The sequence below is a fragment of the Erithacus rubecula genome (genome assembly GCF_903797595.1).
Source record: "Erithacus rubecula genome assembly, chromosome: 6".
NCBI lineage: Eukaryota > Metazoa > Chordata > Aves > Passeriformes > Muscicapidae > Erithacus > Erithacus rubecula.
The window spans coordinates 4,847,496-4,862,647 of record NC_136688.1 but is presented as its reverse complement, the minus strand read 5'-3'; the positions used below and the strand labels follow the sequence as shown (position 1 = coordinate 4,862,647).

At 43.2% G+C, this 15,152-nt stretch overlaps 1 protein-coding gene across 5 annotated transcripts in view; it reads right to left on the bottom strand.

The window, feature by feature from the left end:
- The window catches only part of PTPN5 (protein tyrosine phosphatase non-receptor type 5), a 74,337-nt gene extending 59,429 nt beyond the window's left edge, over positions 1–14,908 (bottom strand). For 2 of the 5 annotated variants that reach the window (XM_079308431.1, XM_079308435.1), the window contains exon 1: positions 13,895–14,117. The gene's annotated coding sequence lies outside the window, so the exon portion shown is untranslated. The other 3 variants (XM_079308434.1, XM_079308432.1, XM_079308436.1) reach the window with 3 other exon arrangements.
- Between the last annotated feature and the right edge of the window lie 244 nt (positions 14,909–15,152).

Genomic DNA, 15,152 nt, shown 5'->3' with positions numbered 1-15,152 from the left:
ACTGCATCAGAGAAATTTGATATGAAAGCAGGAGATATTGCCCAGCCACATGGCCTGTCACTCTTTCACCAGTTTTACTCAGGTCTGCATCCACCTCTCTGCACAGCCACAACTTTCCCCTTTCTTTATCCATAAGACAACCACTGATATGATGCACCTTCCCACCCACGACTCAATCTTAGTGGTGCAGCCCTGGTCATGAAATTCTGAGCCAATTGAGAGAAGGTATATGCCTGCCTGTGTGCTTCCTGGTGAGCCAGAGTATAGGTCACAAAAGAAGAAAAGAATAGAGTGACTGGAAAGTATTTTACAAGAAACAAGTTGAAAACAAAATGGTAATGGTGATTTTAAGGAAGGTAATCTTATAAAATATGGTATTTTCTTTAAGCAGTTCAAGACAAAATAATTTCTTCTACACAGGCCACTTCGGCTCTTACAGCTGGAGCCCCCAAAAGTTATGTAACATTCAGGTGCCTTTTCTGAACTTAATTGATCTTCACCTACAGGTGAGATAGGAACTCAACTGGTTACTGATGCCTAGGCATAAATATCCTGCATAATTTCTAGAAGAGTAAGTGGCCTCAAAGAAATCTTTCTTTGTACTATTTCTCAAAGATCGCACCAGCTGACTCATCCTCTTGCCTAAAGTACAACATGAAAGTAAAGCAAAGCAAAACAGAATTTCTCAAATTATCAGAACCAAATTGCTTTCTATAGTAGTAGGAGATAGACTAAAAACAAAATTGGATGCCAATTCACAAAGTGCCATTAAATTTCCAGGAAGCCAATCCACCAAGGAACATACTGCACCCTAGAGAGTCCTTAATGAATAGTGACACATTTGCAATAGGCTAGTTAAGGTTTTGCCAGCATTTAGGTTTTAAATCCCTCATATGTTAGCAAAACAAACCTCAAACTTAGTAAAAAAACTATATACAGTTTTCCAGTCCAGGAAGACAGATTCTGGGAGGGAGGCGGGGAGAAAGTGTTGGTGCCACAGTAGATTGGATTTCATGTTTCAATTTTAAAAATAAAAAATAAATTAAAATCCAGAAAAAAAAAAAAAAAAAAAAAAAAGGCTTTGAACCATTATAAGCTCCAAAGGCAGAAAACATTTTGGCAGGCATTTAAGGCTGAATCCTGCAGGTAGTAAGTGCACTTGAATCTAATCTCAGTGGGATACAAGTTACCAGCAACCCCCCAAGAAAGGAGGGATCCCCAGCATCTGAGTACACATTTACATCCATGTGTGTCAGCACAAAGCTGTTTCTCTGATCTGGGTCACTATCCATCTATAATTCCTCTATTATTCTTGCATTAAAGGGCTTGATCTTTCTTCCATCACAGGGTCAATGATGTTTACAGTCCAGGGCACAGAAGATAAGCACTCTAAACTTCCAAATGCTATGAAATATATAGCACATATAAAAGCTTTACACACTGAATATAATTTGCATTAGATGGAGCATTACTCTCCCCCTTGATGTTTATATGTGGAGTATTTCACGGTATCTTGGCACTGTTTTTTTAACTAGCAGCTATATAGCATCCAATTTGGAGCCCCTACAGTTTCCAACCCCATCAGCTGGAACAGACTGCACGCTTCTGATTCGGAAATGGATTGCAATAGTGTAGAGAAGAAGCAGCATTAGACATTGCTGAGAGAATGGACAGGGCAGACGGGCACTTCATGACCATCCAAATCTGCATTAAATCATCTCAGTACTCAAGTAAGGCCAGGAGGGTTAAAAGTAAGAATGGTAAGCTCAAAGTAAAGCCAGTAAGTGCTTTCAGTACCAAATGGAGCTCCATCAGTTGACTGCCTCCATCCTTCACTGCCCTAAGTGCCTCTAAATGTCCTGTATCCTTCAATACTCCTGCTATCTTCACAGCTGTGCTCTCGAACCCAGAACCTGCCTGCAGAGTGCCTCAGGCCTCGGCTACAGCCAGGTCTGCTCCACTCATGAGCCTCAGCCTCAACAGTGGCTCATGCAAGGATCCCCATTTTATCCTGCCCCACGCACTGTGGCTTTGCAACAGGTGACAATAAACAGGTATTGGGGCTCCAGGGCCATGCCACAGCCTCCCCTGCTTGCTTATTGCCATCTCAGCATTAATTACGGCCCCTTTGAAGCACCTAGCCATTTTAAAAAGCCACATGTTTCTCAGAGTCCAGGCTGTGCCTTGGGAGGCAGTGGAAGTCTTCTATGAGTTTTATTAGAAAGGAAGTTGGGTACAACAACTCAGTTCCAGGGTTGTTAAGTATTTGGATATTACAAGCTACAAAAGAACCATATACACATGTACCTGAAATATGACCACCTTTAACATATCCAGGTTTGAAAAGCTTATCCATTCACAACATTAAGATCCTGCAAGTCAACAATCAACACTCATCCTGACTAGCAATTACTGAGGAGAAATCAGTGTAGCTCAGAACCTTGTCTTTCACACACTATTGGCTCCCCAGCATAAACCATCAGGCAAGAGCCTGACCTTCTTGCATAAACCCCTTTTGTACAAAGGGATGGAGTTTAGTAGCAGGGTAAATGAAACTTAAGAGGATTCAGAGAGCAGACAATGCTCTAAAAAGAACTGTTTTCTTGTTTCCATTATTATGCCAAATGGCATCTTCCTGTTTACTAAGCAGCTGCCTTCTCATATTAGACTGACCCAATGATCTTGGGAAGAAGTGATCTGCTCTGAAGAAAGCAGAACTGCTTATTCCAAAAGGATGAATGCACTATCTCAAACCATCAGGATTTCACTACTGTATCCATTTAGCCTATTGCTGCCACAGCCTTAAAAATTAATGAGTTCCCCAGGGAACAGATAGACATAATGCTCAAAGCAAATGAAGCTGCTGCCAACACTGTTTTCCTCTTCCCCTGACACCACTTCAAACCAAAACAGAAGAGCAGCTTTTGCCCCTCAGCTGAATATCAGAATCCTTTCAGACAGAAAAAAATACCTATGCATATGTGGACAGACCTTGAAACTTCCCTTCTTACCAGCTAAGACCACATAGTCTGACCTTGTTCCCTCTGCCATCCAAGTTCAATATGAGGAAAAATTAGGCTTCATTTTGGGTAATGTCTGAAGTGATCATGGTCCAAGTTATGTGAAGATGCTAAATCTTACTTAGAAATTATGACCTGCATACAACTAAAAGGGTTGCTTACTTTCTCCAGCTCTGAAACTGACTTGATTTCTCACTTTTTCTTTTCAATGAAGTAGTTAACAACATGTCCACAGAAACACAGGTCAGCAAAGTAGTTTATGTAAGACCCTCTGCTCTGAGGAGCTATCTCACACGAAAGGGAACATCAGCAGATAGAGCTCTGCTTCTGCATCACACTCTTCAAATGTGAAGCTGCAAAGGGGGATAGGAACAATCAATCTCTCACCCTTTCCAGCTCTTGCTTTCCATGACACCACAGCACACAAAAGAGAAACAGCTTCTTCTGCCTTCCAATCTGTTTTCTTCCTCAAAACCACTCCCTGCATCAACCAGTGTCACTGAGTGAGTCTGCCAGAAAAAGGTTTAGAAATCCTCAAACAGATTGCATTAAGCATCCAGAATTATCCTCAATTAACATCCCAAAACAAAGCAAGGAGGAATTAGCACAGCAGAGGAGCTCTGAAATTTACACTGATTTAAGGTCTGAGACCTGTTCTCAAACAATGGGGAAAAAATGTTTCTCTAGGGCAAATCACTATGACAAGCAAGCAAGGCCTTGTCTAGCCTAACATGTTAGCAGGATCTCAGATTTCTGCTCATCTCTACTGCTTGTGATTTGTAAAGCATCAGCTCCTAAAATCATGCAGCAACCAAGGACAAAAATTAGCAATTACAACCAGGTAAGTGCAATGCTTAAGTTCAGTATTGTAGGAAAAGGTCTAAAAATGGTTGGCTGGATTAATGAGGCATTTTCCAGGACATCAGGATGATGTTTCTGAATACATGCTGTGTTCTCAGAATCAGAATGATGTCCATAGCAATCCGTGATAGAAGAGGAAAAAAACCAAAAACCCCGAAGCAAATTACTTTCATGTATCCTGTGGTGGTGGCCATCAACTCATTTCAGCCCACAATGAAGTCCCTTACAACCATGGGATTTCACAGCTCCTGGTAAAGCTGCTTATTTCATATTTGGCAATATCACTATCAATCAGAAGCTGCTAATCTGACAGGATGTTGTAGACAAAGAGGGCAGTTTATACTTCCGTGGTCTGAAACCATTGTGGCAGAAGGTTACTCTGCTCTTTCTGAGAGGAAGAGAAATATAGAGCTACAGGAGCTGACACCTGGGGCTGGAGAGGTCACAGACACAGATGGACATGGTGGAAGCCGTGTACAGAGCAGCAGAGATTGGTAACAACCGGGAAAAGAAGAAGGAAGAAAAGCTTGTAGACACAGATATGAAACTCTATATTCCAAACTGGAATAAACATCTGGTTTCAATGACAGACAATAAATTAGCTTAGAGACCTACTCTCAATTTCTGTTCAGCATCAACAACCAAGGGAGTAAGCTGCATGCCTTAATAAAGCAAATTCCCAAACGACAGCAGACACTATTCCAGCTAGCTTTGGACTGCCTTCTCTTCCCAGTGTAATCAGCAATCTCCTAGGCACAGCTTTACATATCCCAGGCCACTAGACTGTGACAGAACACAGTGAAGCCAGAGTTAGCATTAGCAGGACTTTGAAGCAAGCTTGCCAAGCAGAAGAGAATCTTTTTCTAAATCCTGGATACATGGACAAGAAGTTCTTCTGTCTAAACAATGGAATCAGCATCATGCCTACATCAATATCTTACCTCTGGCCCCATTTTTTCTGGCACCCTCTTTAGTAAAGTTAGTAAATTTAACATTAAAGCCATGCCCAGGGCTCACACAAAGCAACAGTTTTCAATTTAAACTAATATAATGTAATCTAATCTACTCATGGATATCTGACTGAAAATTGATGTTCTGAGTTGCACAGACTACATAAGATAAAACATTGTTGCTTAATTGCTGGTTCGTTATTTAGCATCACTACAAAACTTCAGAGCACTGAATCTTCATTTGTGATCTGCTCTCCTCTGGCAACATGCAGATATGTGACAATGGCCAAAACTACATTCAAAATCTACAGCATTTCCAACCAGGAGTCTGAGGGGTCACAGTGCTAGAGAGCTCATAGGAAATTCAAAAGGGATGATGGCTTTTCCTAACAAATTCATACACTGTTGTACATGATGTAAAAAGCTCAAATGGGATAAAAGAGCAAATGTCAGTGCCTGCTTTGGGGACAATATACATAATCCAGAAATTTTGGGACGTTAGAAGATATACATAGCATGGAGAATCTTACATGTGTTAGCAGTAAATTACCACAAAGAGTAGAGCACCATCTGAAAACATGGTTTAAACAATTAACTAAGAGGCTGAAATACAGACAGCATTTGGGCACTCAGCTTGTGCCTGTTGGTGCAAGTCAGGCATCATACAAGTATGAGAAAAGTCCTCTTGTAATTTAAAAGAAGATAATAACTATTTTAACTATGTGACCATTCCAAACAGACTCTGAAGTGCAAAAGTAATCATCAGCACAATAAAATAGCCATTACATGCTTTTTAGTCACAGGATTTGTTACAATAATTCTTGAAGCTCCCAGCAGTTTCATAACAAAGTAGTCACATCTGCAGTTTCACAGAAATTACCATGTCTGTGCCAACGTTTCATCTTACAAGTGTTTGCAGGCTCCGATTTCCATGTTTAGAAGAGGAATGAAACAAGGCAACTACTTAAATTATTCCACCTCTCTGACTTGCTATTCTGAGACTTAAGGAGCAGAGGCTTCAGTCATGGTACTGGTATGGTGGCAGTGATCTCCACTGGCAAGGGAGAGATCTGCTCCTGAAGGAACTTCAGCCAAGCCCCAGTCTGGTAATGTACACTGCTACTGATACTGAAAATGAGGGAACAGATGCTCTTGGAGTACCAAATGGAAGGCATTCTGCAAAAGAAAATAAACAAACCTAGCCATACTTAACCAGTCAAGGTAAAGAAAGGAAGCAGCAAGTTCCTAAATGCAAAAAAGGACTCTGCAGAACCACCAGAAAAAAATGCACTGCCTGATGAATACAATTATTTCCCTCCCCCAGAATCTCTGGATTAATGCTAGAAAAAAAAAGCCAAAACATATTAAGCATACTTTATTTACCTGTATTAAAACACAAAACCAAACAAACAAACCAATAAAAAAACCAAACCAAATAGGCAAGTGCAAATCAATGAACTGACAGTAAATTCAAAAGTGGTATCACGTACCAAGAATGCTTCAAATAACATCTCTGGTAAAACAAGCACTCTCTTAGGGAGGCTGAATCAAGAGGCCTAGCTTGCTTCTAAGTGTCCTGACCTAAACATTATGACCTAAATCTTGCAAGAGTGGAGAAAAATCTCAAGCCCATATGGATTCTCAATGCCATTAGCAGGCCTGCAGTGGTCTGCTTTCCTTACCATTTTATTGGAGTGCATGCCTATATTTTATTTATCCCAAAATTGTGGTCAACTCCAAGACACCAGTATGAGCTGCAAAACAAAACACATGGAAAGCATCCAGGGAGATCCAGTAGCCTGTTTTTTGAGTACTAGCTGATCAACAGCTAATTGTAAGAACAGGTCTCCAGAGTATCTGTGTGGGAAAGCTTCTGCTGTTTGTGTTGTCACCACAGCTGCATGTGACAATTGCCAACCTGCAACCCATGGACAGCTTGTAAAAACCCAAATTTCAGACCAGCTGGGGTCAGTGAGCAGGTCCAATAGGCCATTCTGCTCCCCTGGACTTCTCTCAAAGAGGAAACTCAAGTGTTGTTCTCCCCATCCCTTTAAGGTTCACTTGACAACTCTCATTACACACAAATGAAGTAAAGCTGTGCTCCAGGCAAGCTGGTGGGAGGCAAGAGTGGGGCTACAAAATCCAAGCTAACTGTTGGTTTGGCCTTTTAAATCTTGCCTTGCCAAAGGACACAAAGCTTCCTATACCCAGTGGAGCCTTCCCTTTATCTTGCATCCATGAAGTGGTCAACATCCACCTGCAATGCTGCTGGCTGCTAAAAATCTTCTGCCATTGAAATAGCAGAAGAGAAATAAGGTAATAGTTGGAATGACCTGCTTTACAGACTGCGAGTCATCTATTATGAAAATGGTTATTATTTATAGCAGCTAAGAGATAAAATTTGGAACAAACACTCTCACTGTGCAAAACTCAGAGCTTTTTCCCTCAATGGTTTTGGTTTTGGAAGAGCTCTTTACCAAATGCCAGCATTTGTATTTTCTAATGCTCTAGGATACCATTAGAGGCTTGTAACACTGGTGTTAGGAACAGTGGAATAGTGGAATAGCAACTATCTAGAGGGAAAAAGGAAATGTTTGTCTCAGGGTAGAAACCACAAGGATTGCTATTTTCTGGAGTGCAGAATTGGGGTGGGGGGGGGGGGGAGGAAGATCATCTTGAAAGTGATGTGTACACTGGTCCAAATGAAGTCATCGCCTAAATTTATCTAAGCCACTCTCACTCAGAGGTGAAATCAGAAGGGAATTAAGCTAAGAGGATAAATTAGAAGGGAACTAAACTATATAAGAAGCAGTAACCTAAGTAGTATGCTATAGTTTCAATAATGAAGGGAGCTGTGTACAAACCTCATATTACAAATGGTTCTGTTCAGTCTTTAAGAATGTGAAAGTTTCAAGTCTCAGCTTCTAAGAAAGTCAGAAATATTATGGGTAGGTTGTAAAAAAATTAAAAATTAAATAACTTAAAGTAAAAAAAAAAATCCTAAATTATATCTCCTCAATTTAGAAAAGTTTTTCAATTTAAATTCAGTAACAGTTTTAGGCCATATTTTCTCACAAGTCAGGCTTAATTTGTTGTAATAAGTCTTTTGACTATTTTTGCAATGAACTCATGGGCTGATGTGGTCCCACCGTGCAAATACTCCACTGTCAATTACTTCAGAGCATGACATAAGAAACAAAACTTGTGCACTATAAAAAAAAATATAACTGCTTACTGATTTTTAACAAATAATTCACTTTGTCTAAAAAACAATTTCCTTCAAGCATCTTGTTTGTTCCTTTGCATCAACAGTCCCCACTGTTCATGCCTACTCTTCCTTTTTCAATTATTTAAAACAATTTTATATTTAACTGACTTGATTTTACACAGTAGTGCTATTCATATGCCAATTTTCAAATGTCTAATTCTAAATACCATTTAATGTGAGTTATCTTTATTTGTACCCCTCACATTTGAATAAAGAACATCTCCAGACAGACAGAACTCCTGGGATCTAGGGACATTGAGATTTCTAGATACAATTGTGATTTCAGTAAACATGTATTTCAAGAAGTTACAAACGTTTATCACAGAATATTCTGAGTTGGAAGGGACCCACAAGGATTGAGTCCAACCTCACGGAGTCACTTGGCTGCACTAGCAACACAAGACACATCATTACCTGCAGCTGTAAATACAAAGTATTCCTCTAAATTTAAAATATTCTGTTCACTCAACATATACAGAACAAACTAAGGAATGGATATCTAGGAGGATTTTTAACCTCAACTTCTCATACTGGGTTCCCAGATGAAAACGAGCACATGATCACAAAGATCTTGCTACATCTCTACTTGCACTAATAAAGGCATCTTTCATTGTTTTATTCTTCTTTAGGTTTAGATTTGATTTCACCAACTGCTGCAATACTAATTCAAATCTAAGAGTCTGTCTACACACCAGAGTAGCCATTCCAAATATTCAGGCATATACACTTCCAGTTCAGTCTGATTGCATAAGGGCTACGTGTGTGTAGAAAATAAGCTTGATATGCTAATGTTTGTGAATTTCCATATGTAGATTAGCTCTCAATTTCCCAATTAAATAAATCCATCTCCCGCATCTCTCAGGGTCACAAAGGGATGAGAGACAGCATTTGATAACTGCCTACTTACAAATACAAATAGAACCTTATTTTGCAAGATTCTTTCTGTATTTGTTGGTTTGTTTTTGTTTTTTTTTACAAGAATTGCATAACAAAGATGAAAGGAAATATTAGACAGAGATAAAATTTCTTCCATGTTTTGAAACTGAAAAATCCAAGTTCACTGGACTTGCCCACTAAAAGTGATTGTTTTTTCCCTAGAGCTGTGATCAACTATTTATCTGCCAAAAATTGTCTTGGGTTTGTATTTAATGTTATAGTAACAACTATGGAATGTATTTCAGGGCATCACATGCAGTGTTAATGTCCTGGCCTCCCAACTTCCTACCTGTTCCCTACTGACAGCAGCCTATGCCACAAAAGGCCTCAGTAATTAAAAAAAAAAAAAAAAAAGTTCTGCAAGGGTATGGAAATCATTCATATGAGATATTTTGCATATTTAATTACATAAAGTACTTTTTGTCCTTTGTCAGCTGCAAGTTTCAAAGAAGCTTCTGCAAGTGCATCAACAGCTTTGGAACAGAGAATCCTTGGGAACCAGTGATGTTGTGCAGCTTACACCATCCATTTTGTTGATTTCCAAGCAGTTCTGGAAAAAAAGTGCAGAACACAGCTTCACCAGGATAAATTAAATGTCTTCCTCTAATGTAGAATTTTTCAATTCACACTTACATGTTAAAAAAACCCTAACTGCTCCATAGTCATAATAATGCAACAGAATAGAAACAAACATATCTACATGGCTTCTGAAAGCTGTTTCTTACTCACTATTAAGTGTCTTCAGTGCAAAAACTTCTTGTAAAGTCAAGGACATCCAATTGTTGTTTAGACATACAGTTTCAGGCTAGACTACAGTGACATCTTATACTGTCAGTGTCTGCTAGGAACTCTATCCTCCATCAACTTCTTTAAGGAACATTCTTATCTTGCACAAAACTGCTGCCTTCAGATTCCTGGGTGCTCATCAGCACTTCTAATGAAACCTGATCTGTAGACAGTCATTCTAGCAATATGCAGACTACAACATTTGAATGATTTTTAAAAAGCAGTGTAATTAAGGCTACCTGTGTCAGAGCTTATGCAGTTTGATGAAGCAGTGAATCCACATAGACATCAGTTTAGATGGTGACATGTTAGCTATGGGTATGGCAGTGGGCAAAACTAGCAAGGAGCAGGCTCTGCACACTTCAGTGACTGGTAACTTCCCATTGAGCTTTCAAAACCTGCCTGAAACTCTGGCCCATCTGGAGGTAACAAATTTGCACACACAGGATTACAAAAACAGTCATCATCCTAAAGCAATGCATGTACATAAAATATATTACACTTAGTTCTCACTCTTGCTGGTACTCAATGCTCTTTGAGCCCAGCCTCACATATTTAATTCTTTTCTAAAAGATGGTCTAAGTGGCTTTATTATGTACTGCAATAACAAAAGGTACTTATCTGATGATAGATAAGGGAGGTCACAATCTCCCTGTAACTTAAGCAAGTTGCTTATACCTGAAGGGTGAGTTTGTGTCAAAAATTAGTTCCTGTTGGCACAGGCAGTTGTGTCCACAGGAGAGAATTTCTGTAAAAATACAGAAAGTTGCACTGTCTACCCACATACACAGAAAAAAAACACAGAATGAAACTAAATATGATACTGAATCACAAAACAAACAAGAAATAAAATTTTTATGCTAGAGATCCAACTCCTAAAAATACTAAATATTTTTGGCAGCTACTCATGACCTTAAACCAGGGTTACCAATTTCTATTACATCCATCTCCTGGAGCTACAAACAAGGATCTGAGCCCTACTGAAACAACTTAGGAAAGGCTGCTCCTGCCCCAAAGAGGTTAGGAATCAGGTTACATGCAGCAGGTCACTAAACAAGGAAGGACTAAGGAAAAAAGACATAAACCAATAACATAGGACTTACTGGCATTCTAGCTAGTCACAGATTAGGACTCTCACAACAAAGGAGCTTGAATTTGATTTCTAAGACCTTAATTATTACCATACTAGCTCTTTAATGTGCTCAAAATAACAGGACAGTCTGGTTCTGTAGAATCAAGAGGGGAGTCTGAAAAGAACATTAACTCCATGCTGAGATAATAACCACTGTAACCTTCCAGAGATGGTCAAAACCCTTGTCTTTCTTGGCTATCATAGCTTGCTCTCTATGTGGTGGCATGGATACATACTCTGCATCTCTTCTGGCCTTATTCTGCTAAGGATGCTTTAGTGCAAATCAGTTCTTAAATTTCATTTGCATGTTCTTTTTGCAAGGAAGTCCAAATATTCTCTAAAGTAGAAACACATTATCTCTGTAATCTCAAGATAAACTCTCTAAGCATCAATTTAAACCATGAAGCCAGGTCCTATCATAGATTGAATCTTGGGTCACATCAGTCATATGTTGCTGTGGCCTACACAGGGTAAGCAGAGAAGTGAAAAAGAAGTGTGAAAGCAAAATTCCCAGCTGTAGGATTCTGTTGTGCACCTTTTGAAAAGCTACAAGTAAGAAAGGCTCTTCTACAGAAGCCTACATATCTCTAGTGTCCACTGCCTCTTCTGCTTTTGGACTCAAAATTCCACAGGAGAGTGGTCTGCTTAAGCAGCTAACAACCAACCAAACCTAGCAAAACTCCCTGCCTTTCAGAAAGGCTTGGCTCATGGACAATGGTGAGGGAAAGCCAAGCAGGCGAAATTCTTCAGTGCAGTTGGTGAGGCAAATTTACTCATTTTATTCCTGAAACACAAATTTCTTAACTGTACATTACTTCACTCCCTTTGTTGAACAAGCTTAACTTCCCTGTCTCATCTTTTCTGTTGACATGCCCAAACCAGAGCTGCATGGCTGACCTTTTTAGACTGAGGCAGAAGGAACTGATTTTTTTTTTTTTTCTTTTTTTTTTACTGTGCTGCAAATCAGTGTAATTGCTCCTGCTGCAGCAACATCTGCCTTTCCAGATACTGAGAAAGCAGATACTGGAAAGCATCCTGCTACATAATGGAATTCTGAGATCCAGAAAACAAAAGAAATGCTTGTAAAAACTTCTCTGATTGTTTCCCCACCCCCCACTTTTTAAAAAAAACATAAACCACATAAGACAAAAAAAAAACCCCACAGAAAATGGCTCTTCCATTTCAAACAAGTTTAGGCACTTAAAAGCTGTATGTGTTTATTTGCCTTTTATGCTTTGTACTTAATCAATATTAATACCAAAAAGAAGCATGCTATAATTGTTCAGATTTGCATTCTTTTTGTGCATTCTGCCATTTATCACACTAAATTGTTACTAAATTGATGGTTTTGCTATTCAAAGGCTCTTGTTCTAGTTTTATATGCATGACATCCAGTTGGCAACTCTTTTTGCAGTGGAGTGACAAACATTTTAAAAGCCCTTAAACCATAATACAGCTAAATAAGAAGTAAAAAAACCCCTAACAAATCAACAACACAATCCTACAAAGAATAATGCCTGTTCAATTATAACAAAAGGAATAAAACTACTAAATGTGATGTGCTTGCCTTTCTGCACATACCTACTGAGAACATTTGGACTTATTGTAAACATATGTAGAGTAAGAGTTCTTACATCCATTTTATCCACATTCAAGTCAACTGGCTAAATTTTGTCTCTCAATAGGCATGTCTTGAGCCCCTGAACTGTCCTTGGCTTCAGATATACAACACTAACTCAAATATATCAATGAGAGCGTTGGCAAAATCACTACATTCTGCTACTCCAAAGGAACAAACTGGAACTAGAGCAAGAAGTGAGAAAATTTGCTTCAGCTATCCCACACAGTAAAATTCAGTGCTCTTGCTATGTACCACACAACTTGTGTTGAAATCAATGTGAGCTCTGGGTCTGTCTGAGATTTGAACTTGATCCATTAACGGCACAATTTATACAACAAGGAAGTTATCATCTCAAACTGACTAACAAAACATTGTGATCAAATTTTTAAAATAATGATTCCTCAGCATACACAAAATTTTGGAAGAAAAAGAGGATAATGCAGCCACATTTGATCTGAATTTGCGATTTGTTGCTCTAACACAAACACAGAACCTGACCACCAGCTGTACATTATTGCCAAATCAGGTGGCAGCCAGCGGAACTGGATCTGAACCTCGGCAACTTTGTAAATAACGCTGCAATACAAAAGGCTTAACTTACCAAATTTGTTTTTCCTTTCTCTCATAACGTAACAATCACAGTCTCACTGAAACCCAATTGCATAACAAGATAACCATATGTAAAATTTGAAGAAAAAAAAATTGTCTTAATTGCAAGTAAGCTCACAGGGCACATGTGAATGCTGTTCCGTTCCACCCATAACTCTGCCAAAATCCTGCACAGGTCTCCAGATTCCCAGCACTTTATTGCCTACACCGGCAGCTATCCTGCTCTCAGCACTGCCATCTAGGAGAGAGCACCGGCGTACCGCGGGCCGCCCGGAATACCAGCTCCCAGGCAGCAGCGTTCCCGGAAAGCATCGCAAAGCTGTTGCTGCTACTAAAATTTTAACTGCAGCCGGTAGTTAACTACCGGCTGTGCCGGCTCGAAAGCATCTTCCCCCAAATCCCCCGGCCCTTCCCGGGCGAGGTCCGCTAGGCGCGTACACCGGCATCCGCTGCGCGTATCCCGGCGTTCTGTGGCGGGAGCACACGGGGAGAAGCCCAGCCCTGTGCTCGCCGCCGCCGTGCCCGGGCCCTGCGGGCGCCCCGGGGGTGCGAGCGGCGCCGGACGAGCCGGGCTGCGGCCGCCTCAGCGCTCCGCGGGCGGCTGCGCGGACACCGCGGGACCGGCAGGGCACCGCCGGCTGCTCCCCCCGGCCCCAGCCCCTCGTCCGGCATCCCCACCGCGCACCGGCCGGGCTGATGCCACTCGCCCACCTCCGAGCCCCGTCCTTCCCCGGGGGACCGGGCTGCCGCTGTTGCATCTCTCTGCGCGCAGCAGGACGAAACGGGAAACGGCTGCAAGAAAAGCCAAGCAAAGGACGTGCCGTGCCGTGCCGTGCCCTGCCCGCCGCCCCCGCCGCCGGCCGGAGGCGCAGCCCCCGGCGTGCAGCCGCCCCCCGCAGCCCCGGGAGCAGCCGCCGCAGCACGGCACAGCCTCGCCTTACCTCCCCGCCCCGGCTCCGGGGATGCGCCGCAGCTGCTGCCGTGCCCGCCCCCACCTGCGCCGTCCCTCCCAGCCTGGCGCTCAGGTGCGGAGGGAGCACAAAGGCAGCTCTGCGGCGCGGTGGGGCAGCGGGCTCTCTCCCGGCTCTGCTGCACCAGAGCCCCGTTCCGGCCGCCGGCAGCCGCTCGCTCCCCTCCCCTGCCGGTACCGAGCGCCAGCCCACCTCAGCCCGCCGCGGGGCCGCCCCCCCGCCCGACACCGTGCAACTTGCCCCAAGCCTCCCCTCGCCAGCCCCATGTGCTGCGGTTGGTGCCGGCATCACGGAGCGCCCCTCAGCCTGAGGAAGTTCCCCGGTCCTGCGGGAAGCTGAGGGGGACACGCTGCCCCACGTACCCCCCATCACGGACACCCCCCCGGGCTCGCCCCCCTCCGCTGCCCCGGTAGATCCGTACGGGCAGCCGAGGGTACGGACCCTGCGCCCGGTGCTCGTCAGACAGGGCGGCCGCTGGCCCCCGCCCCGTCGCCGCTGGGTGCGCGTGGGGAGGGGGATACAGGAGACGAGCGGTAGGAAAGGTCTGTGGTGCAACACCGCTCCCGCCTTCCCCCCACCCCGTCTCTGCAGATGCCCCCGGGAAGGGCTGCGAGGCTGGCAGCCGACAACAGCCGCCCCCTCCCCCGGGAAAGCTGTTCTGCCTCCTTCTCCCTCGCTCGCCTTCTTTTCAGCTCGGCCGCTTGACTGACAGGGAGCCTTCCAGCGGCCGCCCACGCGCGCTCCCGTTTCCCCTCAGCCGGAGAGGGAGATGGCGAAGGAGAAAGCATGAATGAAAGAGCCAGGCAGCGAGCGGGAGCAGCCGGCCCGGTCCCCGGCAGCGCTGCCGCCGTGGTGCCCGGGGGCAGCGAGCCCGGCCGGTCCAGGTGGGCCCCGCGCTGTGGGGAGGGAGCCCCGGCCCCGCGCTATGGGGAGCCCCCGGCTGAGGGGAGCCCCTGCCCCGCTGTGGGCTCCTGAGGGAGGGGAGCCGGCGGCCCCTG